General features: G+C 43.2%; 1 long non-coding RNA gene across 1 annotated transcript; it reads left to right on the forward strand.

Annotated features, from left to right (window-relative positions):
• Positions 1-413: 413 nt before the first annotated feature.
• On the forward strand, positions 414-14,591 carry LOC142602623 (uncharacterized). Its single transcript, XR_012836376.1, has 4 exons — positions 414-636; positions 1,032-1,266; positions 7,280-7,467; positions 13,019-14,591. It is a non-coding gene; the product is annotated as an uncharacterized LOC142602623 (long non-coding RNA).
• Positions 14,592-14,672: the final 81 nt, after the last annotated feature.

Below are 14,672 nucleotides of genomic sequence, written 5' to 3' on the forward strand. Positions count from 1 at the left end.
GATAGAGAGAAATGTTTTAAATGACTGTGCACCCTCCTCGCAGAATGCTGCCCGCCCTCAATTCTTGCTGAAGTCAACTGGCGTTTACGCAGCACTACATAAAACTTGTCTGACAATACCTTGTGTGCATGAGTATCTAGCTGGGTGTTACTTGTTTAATTTCTCTTTATACTGAATTATTGCTTAATGGCCCCCATCAGGGGCTGGGGCTCTGCTGAGGCAGGTGTTGCAGACCCATAAAACAAAAAGGACAGTTACTGCCCTATGTAACCTACCGTTTGAGCTTGAGTTTGTCCTTCTCTCTTCATCTCCTGGTTAAGGATTACCAGAAAATATTGGCTGTATGCTTATTTTTGATTGATATATTCAGAGTTTTACTCGATTCTTTAATAAGCATTGCCTGTTGTGTTCATTACTGTATTTCAGGCACATGTCTGTTGTGTTAGCTTCGATCAGCAGGGGAATCGGAATCACGTTGACTCGTGAGACCATTCTGCAAATCAAATCAAAGGACAACTTTGCTTCACAGAGCAAGGATTTCAGTGTTTGAATGTTTTAAGTCATCACATTAGGAGCATTTCTGAAATTCTGAAAGTAGGGAGAACTGAAAGGTCCATCAAAAATGATAGATTCATGGTATGTTACTTTTTATATTGTTTAGTATTAGTCAATAAGCAAGTGTTCTTGAAGATAACAGTTGATGTTGTTTGTCCAAGTAGTAAAAGGGGTAGAAGTACTGGTTTATGAGCTGCTTGGGCAGTGTTGTCAGGAGGGTAACTTGGATTTGACCTGGTAGGAAGCAAATTTACTGGCTGGTGCATCTCTTGCTATGTCTCTGACAGGGCTAGTAGCCCAGCAGTAATGGCTGTGTTTACAAGACAGTATTTGAGGCTAGGGACGAAGCAAGCTCCTGGGGGCTAGGAAGGAAGGACCCCGGCCGTGAACGAGGTTCCCTGGGCTTGGGGGTGAGGCTGGGGCCGGGGCTCTGAGAGGCGTTTTGTTCACTGTTCTGCTTTTTCTCTCTCTGTCAGCAGAAAAAATGTTCTGGGAGATTTGTGTTCAAGCGGAGTATAGCTCCCAAGACACAGTAATGTGGAAAAATACGGGATGAGGGCTTTCTTGTTACCTTCCCATACCGAAGAATGCCGGGAACAGGAAGGTCTGGGGCCCCAAACTGCTTACTCCCCTGTTTCTCAGCTGATGCTAAGAGGAAGCCCTGTGAGAAGAGCATCTACCAGAGAAACCCTGCAGAGAGAGTGTTAACCAGTGAGTACATCATGCTGTGCTGTGCAGGGCATCCTGACATGCTCCTGAGGTCCAAAAATCGGGCACCTTCAATAGTTTATACCATTTAAACAGCCCTACAAGGAAAATGGCATTGCCAAAATTCAAGGTGGTTTTGTCCCTAGCATGCCACAGGATTGCACTTAAATTCTCTTGATGACAATTTGGGAAACTGCCACAGTCTGTTTCTCCTCTTATTGTTCATTGGGATAACAAGGGTTTTTTCTTCTCCTTCACTATATCCTTAATAACATGTTGCTGTAGAGATTCCAGAAATGTGTGGTTCCAACCTAATCCTAAGCATAGCGTGTTTTTAAAAAAATAAACAAAAATAATGCATAGTTGGTACGTAACTCTGATCAGAAAGTTTTGTCCAGACATGCTGAGAGCAGGTTTCAGGTCAGAGTAATCTCATGGTATACTGAGTGCCAAATCTAGACTTAAATAGACCTGAGAGCCAGGAATTGGGTTGATACTTGCTGTCCTCTTGGTACAGGCTTCTGGCTGGCAGTGCAGGTAGAGAAACAGCAGAGTTGCCATGCTGGTGCCATTAATCCGGTGTCTGTACCACTGACCGTGGTCAGTAATAAGAGCCTTAAAGGAAACTACATGAAATCTGTGCCCCCCACTTATGGGACAAATTCTCTGCCCCGCAGAAAATCTGTTTAATCTCCCCACTCCACCTCCTTAGATAAAGTTTGGCTGGAAGCCTGAAGCATGAAGTTTTACAGCTTTTCCAAAACTATTTCTTTTCTTCCAACGTAAATTGTCTCTGGTGGTGGTTTTTCTTATTTATGTGACTTCTCTTTATTCTCTTTAACTCTTCCGTGCTCTTCGCCTCCAAGTGTTCTGATAATGAGTTCAACAGACTAAATAATGATAATAACTTATGACATTAAGTAGTTTGAAATATGTCCCCTTTTCATTTTTTCCTGAGCCAGCTTGGGGGAAGTTTTCCCAACCGCTGCTCAGGTGCAGCTGTTCTGCCATACTAGGAACATCTGGTCCTGTGGTACCATATGGTTACGACCCCAACCTACCCCGTCCTCCTAGAAGTAATCAAGTACACTTCAGGTCGTAAAACCCCACAACAGCAAAACAATGCCTCATAATCCGCCAGGAATGCTCCACACCACCTGAAGGCAAGTGCCTTTTAATGGCTTTTTTGCTCTGAGTTTGATCAGGTTCCAGACTCTTTTAAGCTGAGAACACCGTAAATATAGGAAATGAGGTACTCCATTTCAGGAAAAATACAAAAGCCAGACCAAGTAGTTCTGTGAACTAGAAATAGAGTTGTTACACTATGAGAGATAGCAAGACTGCCTTAATAGATGGCATTCAAGTGCAGCTGTTTATGGGTCTTAACTGGTGTTGGCCCACAAAACGCATACTTAGAAAGGAAATCAGGGAAAGCTAACACATGCCTGGGGGCTTTGAAGTTGTTATTATCATCCACATGCATAAGAACAGGAGATCCTCTCTAGTCCAGCAAGTACTGAGAAATGAATGAGTTTGGCTGGCGCGTACATCAAAGGTCTTCACTTGTAATTTGCTTAAGAGATTAAAAATGAAATATGAGGGAATTATTGAGGAAGAGCAAGCTGCTGTTTTTTCCCCCTTGCAGCAGGAAAGAAGAACAATTGAGCATCTATTCTGGCTGAAAGTGATTACTGAAAAGCTTTCTGACAACCTTGAGCAAAACAGCAGTTGCATCTTAGTTTCACTGACATCAAATAAGCATTTGATTTACAGAGACCCAATTGGACCTGTCCACTGCCAAGGAGTGTCTTTGAGAAGCAAACAAACTTGATAAAGCTCGCTCTTTACAGAACCACAATCTCTAAAGCAATGCATTGCCAGACCATGAAATGTGCTCTGCATTTTAGCTACCAGAAATGTTTTGCTTCAGAAATAAACTAACAAAAGCTAGTGACAAACACTCAAGCTTGCTACTGTTCCCTTTTTCCTGACAAACGTGATTTTTACTGAGGTTCTCCAAGAGACTGAGTAACCACTAGGAAGGAGACAGTGTCGTCAAATCATTAAGCCATGGTTGGACTGGGAGATGTGAAGGCTTGATAACAACCACAATCGCCTGGGATAAAACTGACTACAAATGCTTTTGAGGTGGAAGGAGGAGAGAAATGGCTTCCTGGAGCAGCTTCCAGTAGGAATGCAATGTCGGAAACCTATATTTTACGGTTTTGAGGAATAATTGTGATGAATTTTTGAAAAGCATCCAGAGATGTTGGCAGAGGTCTAGATCATGTCAGTTTCCCACCCCATGTCCCTTGCTGTTGGTGAGTCAGAGATTTTGTGGAATGACTTGGAGATTCTGCGTCAAGATCAAACACCTCAGAAAAGAACCTGGCCTTTTTTGGCGCTAACACAGGAATCATGGACGTTAGTCCACAAACTGTATGACCCAAAATGAAAGATGCTGACTGCAGATAATTTCTATGTTCACTTTGATAGTTTCTTTGATAGCATAAAATTTGTAATACTTGCTGACTGTATATCCAGCATGTGCTTTATAACCTTTTCTCCCCTTCACCACACAAACTCTTATTCCGTGTTCTTGGTCCACATTATCTCATTTAGATTGGGATTTTACCTGCCCTTTTATGTTCCAAAATGGGTACTCCTAAAAAAAAATTCTGACTGTAACTTCGTTGTACGTAGAGCAGGTGATCATCAGTCCAGCTCATGTATTGTTTTATGTCAGTGAGGCACAAGGCAGGACAGTAACAAATGAGCGCATGTTTCCCAGTCAGAATTAATCAACTGCATTTATGAGAATTACTACTCATAATTTTTAAGTTAAAATGTTAAAATAGTCTCTCTTTGTGAAACCAGCCAGTCTCCCACACCTTTCAACCCAGCCATATAAACATGCTAGCACTGAGGATTTTAAGGAAAGCTTTTAGCTTGACCCATTGCTTTTCCATTAAGACTCCAAAGCACTCGCATTTCTCCACGAATCCATTCAACACACTTTATTTCAGCTGTTGCAGATGCTGAGTTCAGTATGAATTATGAATTCAATCCCCTGCATTTTCCTAATTTACAGACAACGAAGTGACAGCCAATTGTTTAAAAGAACATTCATGTAGAGGATTTTTCATGTGAATTAAATGAACTCAAAGCTACAGCAGACCTGAGAACACCGCCGGGTGCCAGAGAGGAGCGTGCAGAAGGGTGTCAGGAGATGTCCTGCCACTGGAAAGGGAGTGCCCAGGGACAGGGTTGGCTGTCAGGAGCTCAGGCTTGAGGACTAAAACCGTGGGAAAGCTGGATGGGTGGTCAGTGAGAGGATTTAAAAAAAAAAAAAAAAAAAAGTCTTTCCAGGAAAAGAGGACTTGGGACTGAGATGCAGAACTGAAGTTTTTGGAAAAAAATTGAGCTATCAGTAGGAGTTGCTGCCTATTGCAATTATAGCTCACTTACTATCAGAAAAGTGATATGTATAAACACTGCATAAAATTATTGCTAAGCATATTTTTGAAATGTCTTGAATTTTTCAGTGCTATGAATAAGCCTGGTTTTAGAGAGAACTGTGCTGCATGTCAGAGATAAGTATGTACAGGTTTTACCTATTGACTTATCCCTTTAAAAAGGGAGGGAGGGAGCGGGGAGAGGGGGAGAGGGAAGGAAGGAAAACTTGAAAGTAGAATACATCAAATATTGTTTCCTTGGAAACAAAGAGGAAGATTACATCACAGGGTTCAAGCCTATAAATAGAAACCTAGCAGTGCAAATGCAGAAGAAACTCTTGTTCCTAGAGGGAAAATTTAGAAATGAAGATGACCTCCCTTTAGACACTGCTGTCACAATGCAGTCAGCACAACCTGATCTTGAGGACCAGCAGTAAATTTAGCTGACAGTACATGACAGTCTTCTCTCAATTAGTTGTAGCGTTCAGCTCAGGGAACTGGTTCAGTTGGTGAGAAGAGGTACAATTTTCAGGCTGCTATAAATACCATCGGTGTCTCCAGAGCCCTGCTATGTTGCTGTGGCAGAAATTACTAAAAGTCTTCAGCCTGAACTCTAAATCCTTCGGGCAGCCATGACAGGACAGTGAAAACCTCAAGCCCGTATTTATGTTTGTGAGAAACAACCTGTGCGAAGCTCTGGTGGGAGTTTAGACCTTTGGACAAGATGAGCTTTGGCTCACGGGAGCAACTCAAGGTGCGTGTCCTGCCACTTCTCTCCCTCTTTAGTCACCCTGCGGTCATGCAGCAGTTGTGCTCATGGCCAAAGCATCCCTCTGCCCCTGGGAGGGTGAGCAATAGCATCAGAGGAAGGTCTAAAGGGAAGCAGAGGGGGATGGTGGCTTGGCACACACCAGGCGGCCCCACTCCAGCCTGCTGCAAGCTCGTGGTCCCAGCCGTGTCGTGGGGCCCGTCTCTTGCAGCCTGCTAGCATTAATGTGGATTGCAAGTGTTTGCTGTTTCTGACTTCTATTCCTTGATGTTATAAAATGTTTATACCATTAGTTACAAAACCAAATAATGATGTTTTTGTTGTTACAGATGGGTTCCTTTACACTATGTAGCGGTTCATCTTATAACGTTTACTTTTTAGTGGCATGCAACTTTCTCCCTGCTTCTGCGCCCGAACTCTCATCTGAGTATGTGTATACAACACTGCTAAAAGGGTAGCTTCAACCTTGGGCAATTCACGCATCATATGGGCTAATGGAGCTAAATCTTCCCTCTAAAGACTAAAGCCTTGTATAAATGGTATGGTCTTTCCAGATGTTTAAAATAATAAAATTTTAAAAAATAATTGATTGGTTATGGCTCTGTCAGTAAATGATTCCTTTCAAATTGAGACACAGATTTGTTCCATCAGTTTGTATGTGATAACACAGGGCCTGGTCAAATTTCCACTTTCTGGTGGGAATCATCTCAGTTTAAGTAGTGATCTGAGTGTGATTGACGGCTCACAAAGGGCTGTTCCTTCCCAAAAGTGACAGAGCAGAGCTTGGAGCTGCTGGTAAGCGAAGAGATTTGTTAAATGTCCCAATGTCACGGATGTTGATGAAGCCGTAATATATATGTGTGTATACATCCTTCCCTGGCACTGCTCATTTTAAGGCATAGCCGAATAAATGAAACAGCATGTGCTCCCAGCTGCTTTAGCCCTAGGACACGTCTGTGGTGTACCAGGTGGCAGTACTCTAGCTCTCGTAGCTTTTTCCATGTCTCATAACATGGTACGCACTCCTAAATCTACCAGAGAATCTCAGCTTTCCCTGGCAAGGGGAGAGGAGGAGGAATACAAGTTTATTGCCCTTGTCAAGAAAATAATGAAAACAATGAACCTTAAGGCAAATAATAATAATAACAATAAAATCCCATGCTTTATAAAGACATTCGCACAATGGAAAAGGATGGGTGGGTGATACAGGAGTTGAACATCTGAACATCTGGAGCTGGCAGAAATACAATCCTTGCTTAGGTAGATACAGGGGTGATTTGTATGTGTGTCTGAGTCTAGCTGTGATTCGGGATCCAAGGTTGTGATTACCATAATAAACTTTAAGATCCTAGGCCTGTAACTGTCTAGTGCTAAGGGAAATCTGGATAAGATTTGAACCTTGTAGTTTGTGTCAATCTTGAGTTAATCTTATGTTTTAATTTGAAAGAATTGTAAGGAATTTGGCATACCACTTTTGATGGGAAAAGTGGTTGGGGTGGGGAGGTGATCTTGATATGGTAGTGCTTTCTTCAACTTGCTTTGGTTTGCTGCTGTAATCTCTCATCTCTGTGAGTCATTGTGCCTGCACAGTTTGCTTTTTTTTTTTTCAAAATGTTTGTTCCACATTGTGAACTGATATTCCATGGTGTAATATTCTGCCAGTACAGTCGCAGCACCCCAGAAGTGCTCTTGCAGTACATTGCATGGGATAACTACTAGAATTTACAGAATTTTTAGCCTCCCATGATTTTTTTGTTTCAAGTAGCCTAAAACTTATTTCTTTACTTTTTAGGAAGCCAACATCTTTATTGGCAGGCAGATATTTCTGAGCATTGGGATGACTGTTCTCAACTTGACTAACCTGAAAAAGATGTATTAATATTCATCTCTTGAAATGCTTTTGGATGACTGGCCAGATGGACCGCTATGGCACTGATACTTGACATCTGACCAAAAGGATCTGGGATAGCAGAGATGCAGGTAAGATGGCATTTGTCTGTAGTGCGAAGCAGGATGGGTTAAAAATTAGAAGGCTTGCTGGAGGTTATAGTGACCATAAAATCAGGGTGTAATCACACGGAGGCGTAACTGAGTCTAAACCAGTTGGTTTTGTTGGGTTTTTGGTTGGTTGGTGGTTTTTGGTCTTTTTCCCTTCCATGAAAGATGACAGTAGGTAAGGACATCAGGTGAATTGAAGATTTGTGTGAATTGATGGAAAGCAACTTTGGTTTTAAAAATCTAAATGCTCCTTTCTGTTACTGCCTTCTCCCGAGCACTCCCTACCTCCCTAAAAAGTAACAGACAGCTATTCTGCCTGGTCAGATGAGCTGTTTAAATTAAAGCCACTCCATAAGACTAATGTGCATGCCAGGACTGTTTTCCTTGGTACAGTTTGCATTTCTTGTTATATGATGTCTCCTTTGATTAATTCCAATAAGTAGGAAATGAAAAAGATGGTCAGTCTTGATTTTTTAATCAGTTGTGTGTTCCAGTCAGGTATCAGCTAATTACATACAGACAATTAACAGTTGCATCTCAGAAATGTGTTGCTTAGCTATTGAATGTCCAGAACGTGCAAGGCTGGGATTTCCCCAGGAGACCTGAGGAGGAGAACAATCTCCCCTGGCCCGTGGCGGTATTTGGTCCCACCAGCCAGGAGCTGCTGCACAGCCTTTCCCAGCAGCCGAGTGCTGCCTGGCAGGGGGTGGCATTTCTTCACGAATGGAGATTTTTCTTCTGCAAAAACTCTTGGCCGGGCAAGACCTTCCGGTTATGATTTCTTGAAATCATCTTGTCGTTGGCTGTTACGGACTGAACCCTTCAGAAATGTTCCCTGCGTGGGTGACCTGGCCAAATCACATGTGCTGGTACATCCAGGCGTGGTCATAGCTACAAAAATTGTGCAGCTGATTTGTAGTTATACGTGCATGCACAGAGGATTAGAAATGAAAGTCAATGAATAGAACAGAGAGTAAAAAGTAAATTTAATTTTCCAAGTATGCTTAGTTTGAATAGTCTCTGATAAAATGCTGTTTTCCTCTTGTGAGAATGGCAAAGAAAAGTGTCTTTGAGTCCAGCCCTGGGATCCTGCTGTGTTTCTCTTGTGAATGAGTAATGAAAAGTGGCCATTCATTGCTGAATGATTATTTTTCCCCTTCAATGGAGGCGGGGGGTGGGGGGGGGGGTGGGGAGGGAAGAACCCTCCAAAATCCAAGGCCTCTATGAGTACAGCAGACTAAAAGCATCAGGAAACCTCTGGAGGGAAGTAAAAAGTTATGAATGGAGAATAAAATATTGGTGCGGAGCGAAAGGGCTGTTGTGTATAAAGAGCAGATGGGAAAATGTTGAGTTTGAAGTTTAAAAGACAAGGATCTGAATCTCATTCAGCTGAGCAGGGGGAAGTGGTTTGGGTTTCCTTTCCTTGGAGGTTGGCTCCATTTGATGAATTGTCGAGATGTGCTATAAATGTTTAAGATTTATAGGAGAGGCTCCAAGTAATACTAATGAGCAGCTAAAAATAGATATGATAGGAAAATATAAACTGATGAACAGATCATCCAGCATAACAATAACTTCATAATCATGTAACTGTTGCCAACTGAAGATGGGAGACATGGCATGAAAATGAGCTTTTGTTTTTCACATCTGAAAGTTAAAGAAGTCGGAGTGGAAACAGATGTTCTCCAAAACAATGTGTCAGAATAACTCTAGTAACAGCCAATTGTCACCAGAGCTGAGCAAATAATTCCTTGCTTGCTCTTTGCTGGCTGATGGTTTTCCAATGATGGGTGGGGGTTTTGTAAAGAATTTATTTATTTATTTATTTACTGTAAGCAACCTAAATGGTTTTTGTGCAAAAATTATCAGGGTCTCACTTCTTACAGTTCTGTCCTTCTCGGGTTTTGGGAATTTTTGTCTAAGAACGGTTGGTCCTCCAAATCAATCTTAAGGGCTTTGATAAATAATTTTGGCTGTAAATTTTTGTGAATATTTCATTGTTGATACTATTGAATTAGGAAGAATTAGATTAATTAGATTTTTTGTTTTAATAGAAAGGGGTTTGTAGAGCAGCAACTGGCTTTCAGAAGAGTTTTACACTGGGAATAACCACAAGGCTAGATCTTGTCCGCTAACAACAGCAGAGTTGAGCTTTCAATTTTAGGGTCTGTCTGCTGAACACCTACAGAAGAGAAACATTCAAGTCAATTGGGTGATATGTGGACAGACTGAAGGATCAAAGATCCTTTGTGCTGCTATGAATCTCTGTGCTGGGCACCTACTGAATGCGCTGGAAGATCTTTGTGGTCATGAGGATGACTGGCAACCAGCAGGATCAGGCTGCAGGAACTGAAAGACCCTATCCCTTGATGAGTGGCATTTTCTGTGAAGGGAGGCTCTGCCCACATCTTGGGCAAGAGACAGATCAGACGTGTGAGCTGAGTCCCAGACCTGCTTTTGAATTTTACCTGGTTTAATAACTGATGTTTTTGTCAGCTGGCTGGATTTTTGCCATGCAGATTTTCTACTTGTACTACTGTGAAAATATGTTTATTTGCAATGGTATTTCCATTGGGAGATACTTTGTCTCCAGGGTAACTTCCCTGAGAGTGGTTTCAAAAGTTAGTCTGTGGAGAGTACTGCATCTTGTTTTGCAGTCTTCAAACGGCCCTTTATAAAGGAAAGTAAAAGATGTTATTCTTTTTCTGGTACTATTTTTGCCCCAACTTGGCCCCTTCTTACTGTCTGAAAAGTGGGCAGACCCAAGTAGGTGTACTCAAGGATTTGACAAAGATGATGTGGATTTCACTGTAATTTAGTGATCGAGTGAGAAAACACTAGATGGGACATGTCATGGCAACATCGTGGAAGTAGCTCTGTGCCAGGGTGGGGAATGGCTACTGGCAGAGGAGGAAGGAAAGGAAAGATTTTTTTTTTTTTTTTTTTTTTTTTTTGAGGGTGAGACAGGAACAAGGTTGCTTGAACAGCCGGCGTTGTTGAGCATGAAAATGATGGAAGGATGTTATGGAGGCAGAAGCAGGAGGAGGAGAGACAGAACCAGATCCTCAGCTAACATCAACGGGTATTTTTAGGAGTGCTTCCTGGGAGTGCTTTCTGTATATAAACAGTCGAGGTTCCAGGAGGCAGTGGTGAGGGGGAGCGGTATAAACCAGTGATACTTGTACCACAAATAGTACATTGCAAAGAGCAAATTGTTTGACTTTATTAAACTGCAGCCTCCTGCAACAGATCAAGGGTCTAGTTTCTAAGCAAAATAATTGTAGGCTAAAGAAAACTTAACTGTTGAAAGCCTCGTAGGCCCTAGATTCCTGTTTGACTTGGCTTCAGGAGCTGCATATACTCTTTGAACCTCAGACTATGAAGTAAATTTGCAAAGCATAAGCTATTTTGAAGCCCCTCTCCACAGTAACACATAGCTCAGCCTTGTTATCAGGAAGATACAAGACAAAAAATAATTGGAGGAGAATATTGTCTGGCAAGTGGACTTGACAGTGCTTTGCAATTCTGGAAGGGCTGGCAGGAGCTGGGCAGATCTGATCTAGACATCAGGGTTATGCAGAAGAAGTTCACTTGGTCTTGGTGAGCAGCGCCAAAGCTAAAGCAGAATTGAGAGCCATGGGCTAAAGTGGAACAGGCCAGTGTAATGAGGAACCAGGGGATCTGCTGTAAGACTGGCTTGCCTTCATCCTGCCTACAGGCGCTGGCATGTTACTTAGGGTGCTGTGTCTGAAGAGCAATCGGTGTTCATTCATCAGTCATGAAGGCCGCAAACAGAATGGTTCTTCTGGAATGTGGTCAACTTAGGCTTGGCCAGTGGCTTGGTACTCAACCCTGACAAGTTAGTATTGGTCACACTTAGTTAAGTGTTGTGTTTTGGTGGTGTCTGGTGGTTTTTTGGTGGGGTTTTTTTGTTTGTTTTTGGGGGGTTTTTTTGGTTGGTTTTGTTGTGTGGGTTTTTTGGGCTGTGTTTTTGGGTTTGTTTTTTTTTTTTGAGAAAAAAGGCAAAAGCTATGAATTAAGAAGTTCCCATCAGAGGGCCATTCTTGCTGCAGAAACCCCAAAGCTACCTGTGCAAGGAGGAATGAATTAATACACCGACAAGAAAAAGGCTGACACTCTTAGTTGTTGCCACTATACATGGTGCATACCTGGGCAATATCCTGGCTGGCATTTCTTTCCATGGGAAACCTGTCATTGGCATCATCTTCTTCCATGAAACTTGTTGAAAATTTCTATCCTCCCTTCCCTTGGCTCCTTGCAGAGCAGATTTATGGTCCCACTTTCCTTCTACAAATAAAACCCTAAGTGTAAATCCAAAGGATAAATAACACAGTGCAGACATGCCCGCAGCAATATTCTCTGTATTTATCATTGCTGAAAGCCTGGGAGGAAAAGCTGGTGAAGGCAAGATATCTCATGTGAGAAAACTATTCTCATGCTTCCCTGCCAGTTCTGGAAGCTGGAGAGCAATCCCGTTGTGCTTTTCCCCAAAATCCTGCTGCAGCTCAGGCAAAGTCATCCAGGTGCCTTGTCTGTGAAAAGGGGCTAAGATACCCCTCCTCCTTCACAGGCTCACTGTGTGGAAAGTACACCAGCTCCACCGCAGTGCTGGAGGTTGCTTCTTCATAAGCACACAGAATGGATAGGTGCTCGTAAATAAAGTTCAGTGTTTGCTCTGCACTGGGGAAGGAGTAGGCATGGAAAAGATGGTAGCATCAATGCTGCTCTGTCCATTAGTATGTCTGAACCTGCCATTCTGATCACTTCCACCCTGCCTGCAGTCTCAACTGACATTGCTTTTGGCAGGTAATATTTAGCGAGGGCACTGGACAAATGTGATTATAGCTGGTGCTGCAGAGGCAGTACACCTGCAGGGGAGAGTGGGGCTTCCTCTGCCTGACTCAGCAGCAGCAAAAATGACAGCTGCACGCCAGGACCAAATGCCTTGTTGTTAGCAGGCATGGCTGTGGTGGAAAGAAGGTGTTCTTTGTTTCTCAGGCCAAACTAGTAGCTTGCAAAGAGTCAGCAACTCTGGATCTTTAAATTGTAGCACAAGATATACCTGCACCCACCCCCAATATTGTTTTCATTTCCTGTGTCTTGATTCCAGCTGTAATTTTAAGAGACTTTTGCTTAACTAAGCACAGGGGCAATAAGCCACCTCAGTGTGCAACGCACAGTCAGAGATTAGGACTGCTTAATTGTCATCAACTACTGAGCCTGCACTTGTGCCCCTGCCATACTGCCTCCATGATGCTGCATCCCTTGCGTAGAGGGAAGGTCGTGGTGGGCTCAGGTACTGTCATCTGCTGGAGGGTGGAGAAACTGCGAGGAGATGGAGGGACCTGCCTCCCACTGCCTGAACTTTGCAGCAATGCAAAGTGCTGGAACCAGCCCAGGCTTTTCTAGAAAAAGGAATTTTATGTCCTGGGGTTGGATAGCTACGTGATTGTCTTTGGGTCAGTGTTTTGACCTTTTGTTCTTTGTTGTTTGGTTGGTTTTGTTTTTCCAGGTTGAAAAGGAAGCATCCATTATACACCTGTACAGTGACATCCAGCCAGCAGTCCTGCTTTGCCAGTGCCCTGGCTTTCCTGGTGGGCTGCAGCTCCAGCCGGACTTACTGCTCCCACGCAAGTCACGCGTGGCAGGGGAATCTACGACTGTCCTTGGCCAGCTGAATTAGTCCTGCAATGGCCAACAAGCCTTAGCTGGGGTAAATTTAGGCTCAGTCACTCTGACAGGAAGTTGTTCACTTTCAGTTCTGCCTGCAACCACAGATGTTTCCAGGCATGCAACTCGCTGGGAATTATGACCTGTCCTGCCTGGGCTCAATGCACGGAGATTTTAGATCCGTTGTGTTTCATATATAACCTTGTGCTTTAATATAGCGCCATTTGGCTTGGCATAGGCTGAGTTACAGAGAGGTGAAGGGAGTGGTTAGTAAGGCAACTGAAAAGACTAGTCACAAAACGGCTTCGGCATGGTCTGCAATAAAAAATGATCCCCAGGCAGACCGAGGTGGAGGAGACCCAAGTGCCAGGAGTGGTTCAAACACCATGCTCACTGAAATCTAATCTCCTTGCTGTGGCAGCCAGTAAGAGGCCTGTGAAAGCTATAACTTCACTGATTTTTTTCCATCATTAGCTATAAGCTCCCTTTTGGACGCTTACGCCAGTCTCAAAGGATGGGACCCTTCTGGAGGGAAGACCTGTCTCTCTGTTCCCTGAGAGGAAATTAGTCTGTAGCATTGCTTGTGTTTTACTTACTATGTTTATAAAGTGGAACTACCACCTGAATTTCTCTATAGGCTCTGCAGGGAAATCATGTTTCCATATTGCATTATGAGAAAAGCAGTGGAAGTGTGCTATGCTCAGTTAATTTTTTTTAATGTACGGAGGCAAAGGAAACCAGTTCAGAATGAGTATATGCTTCTCTCTTTCTATTCAACATCCATAGTACTGTAAATACAAACTGCAGGGTACTTTCAGAACTGCAGGCCTTTAAGACCTCTCAAGGGAAAACATCACACCAAATTAATCTGCCGTCAAGTGGAAATTCTATATTGTTTGCATTTGCCAATGTTCTGTATGTGGCTGTAATTGCACTGAAGCAAATATCTGCTTCGAGTTCTTCACAAGATTAAATGTGGCCAATTGGGCGTAAAAGAGTAATCAAAATGCAGAGCTGCTGCTTTGGATTTGTTAGAGGCATTGCTCATTTTTGCTCTGACATGATGACACTTGGTTCTGGCTTTCCATTAAAACAGGGAAATTTGGGGAATGTGATTTGGAGTGCCGGGTTGCAAGCCAAGAGGAGGACGTTTCTGTCTGGCACTGCTGCCACCCTGCAGTGCACTGGCGGGCAGTGTGCCCTGAGCGTGCCCCTTGCTTTATGTGTGCAAGGGGACACCTTCCTTCCCTCCGACCAGCAGTGAGGCTGTCGATAGCCATGCCCCAGGGTGTGGTGTCTGGCTGCGACCTCCAATATTTTGTGGTCTTTTCAAGTTCTGAGTATTTTCCATAGATGTGAAGCTAAAAGGACTTGTGAAGGTCCCAGCAAGAGCCTCCATGGCTTGTAACAGAGAGAGCCCAAGGTCTGAGTTGGATCTTGACTAGTGTCACCGTTTCACGCTAAAGGAGCATGTCAGCTTGCAAAACCTGAAGTCT

Source organism: Balearica regulorum, chromosome 7 (assembly GCF_011004875.1).
Source record: "Balearica regulorum gibbericeps isolate bBalReg1 chromosome 7, bBalReg1.pri, whole genome shotgun sequence".
In the NCBI taxonomy this organism is placed as follows: domain Eukaryota; kingdom Metazoa; phylum Chordata; class Aves; order Gruiformes; family Gruidae; genus Balearica; species Balearica regulorum.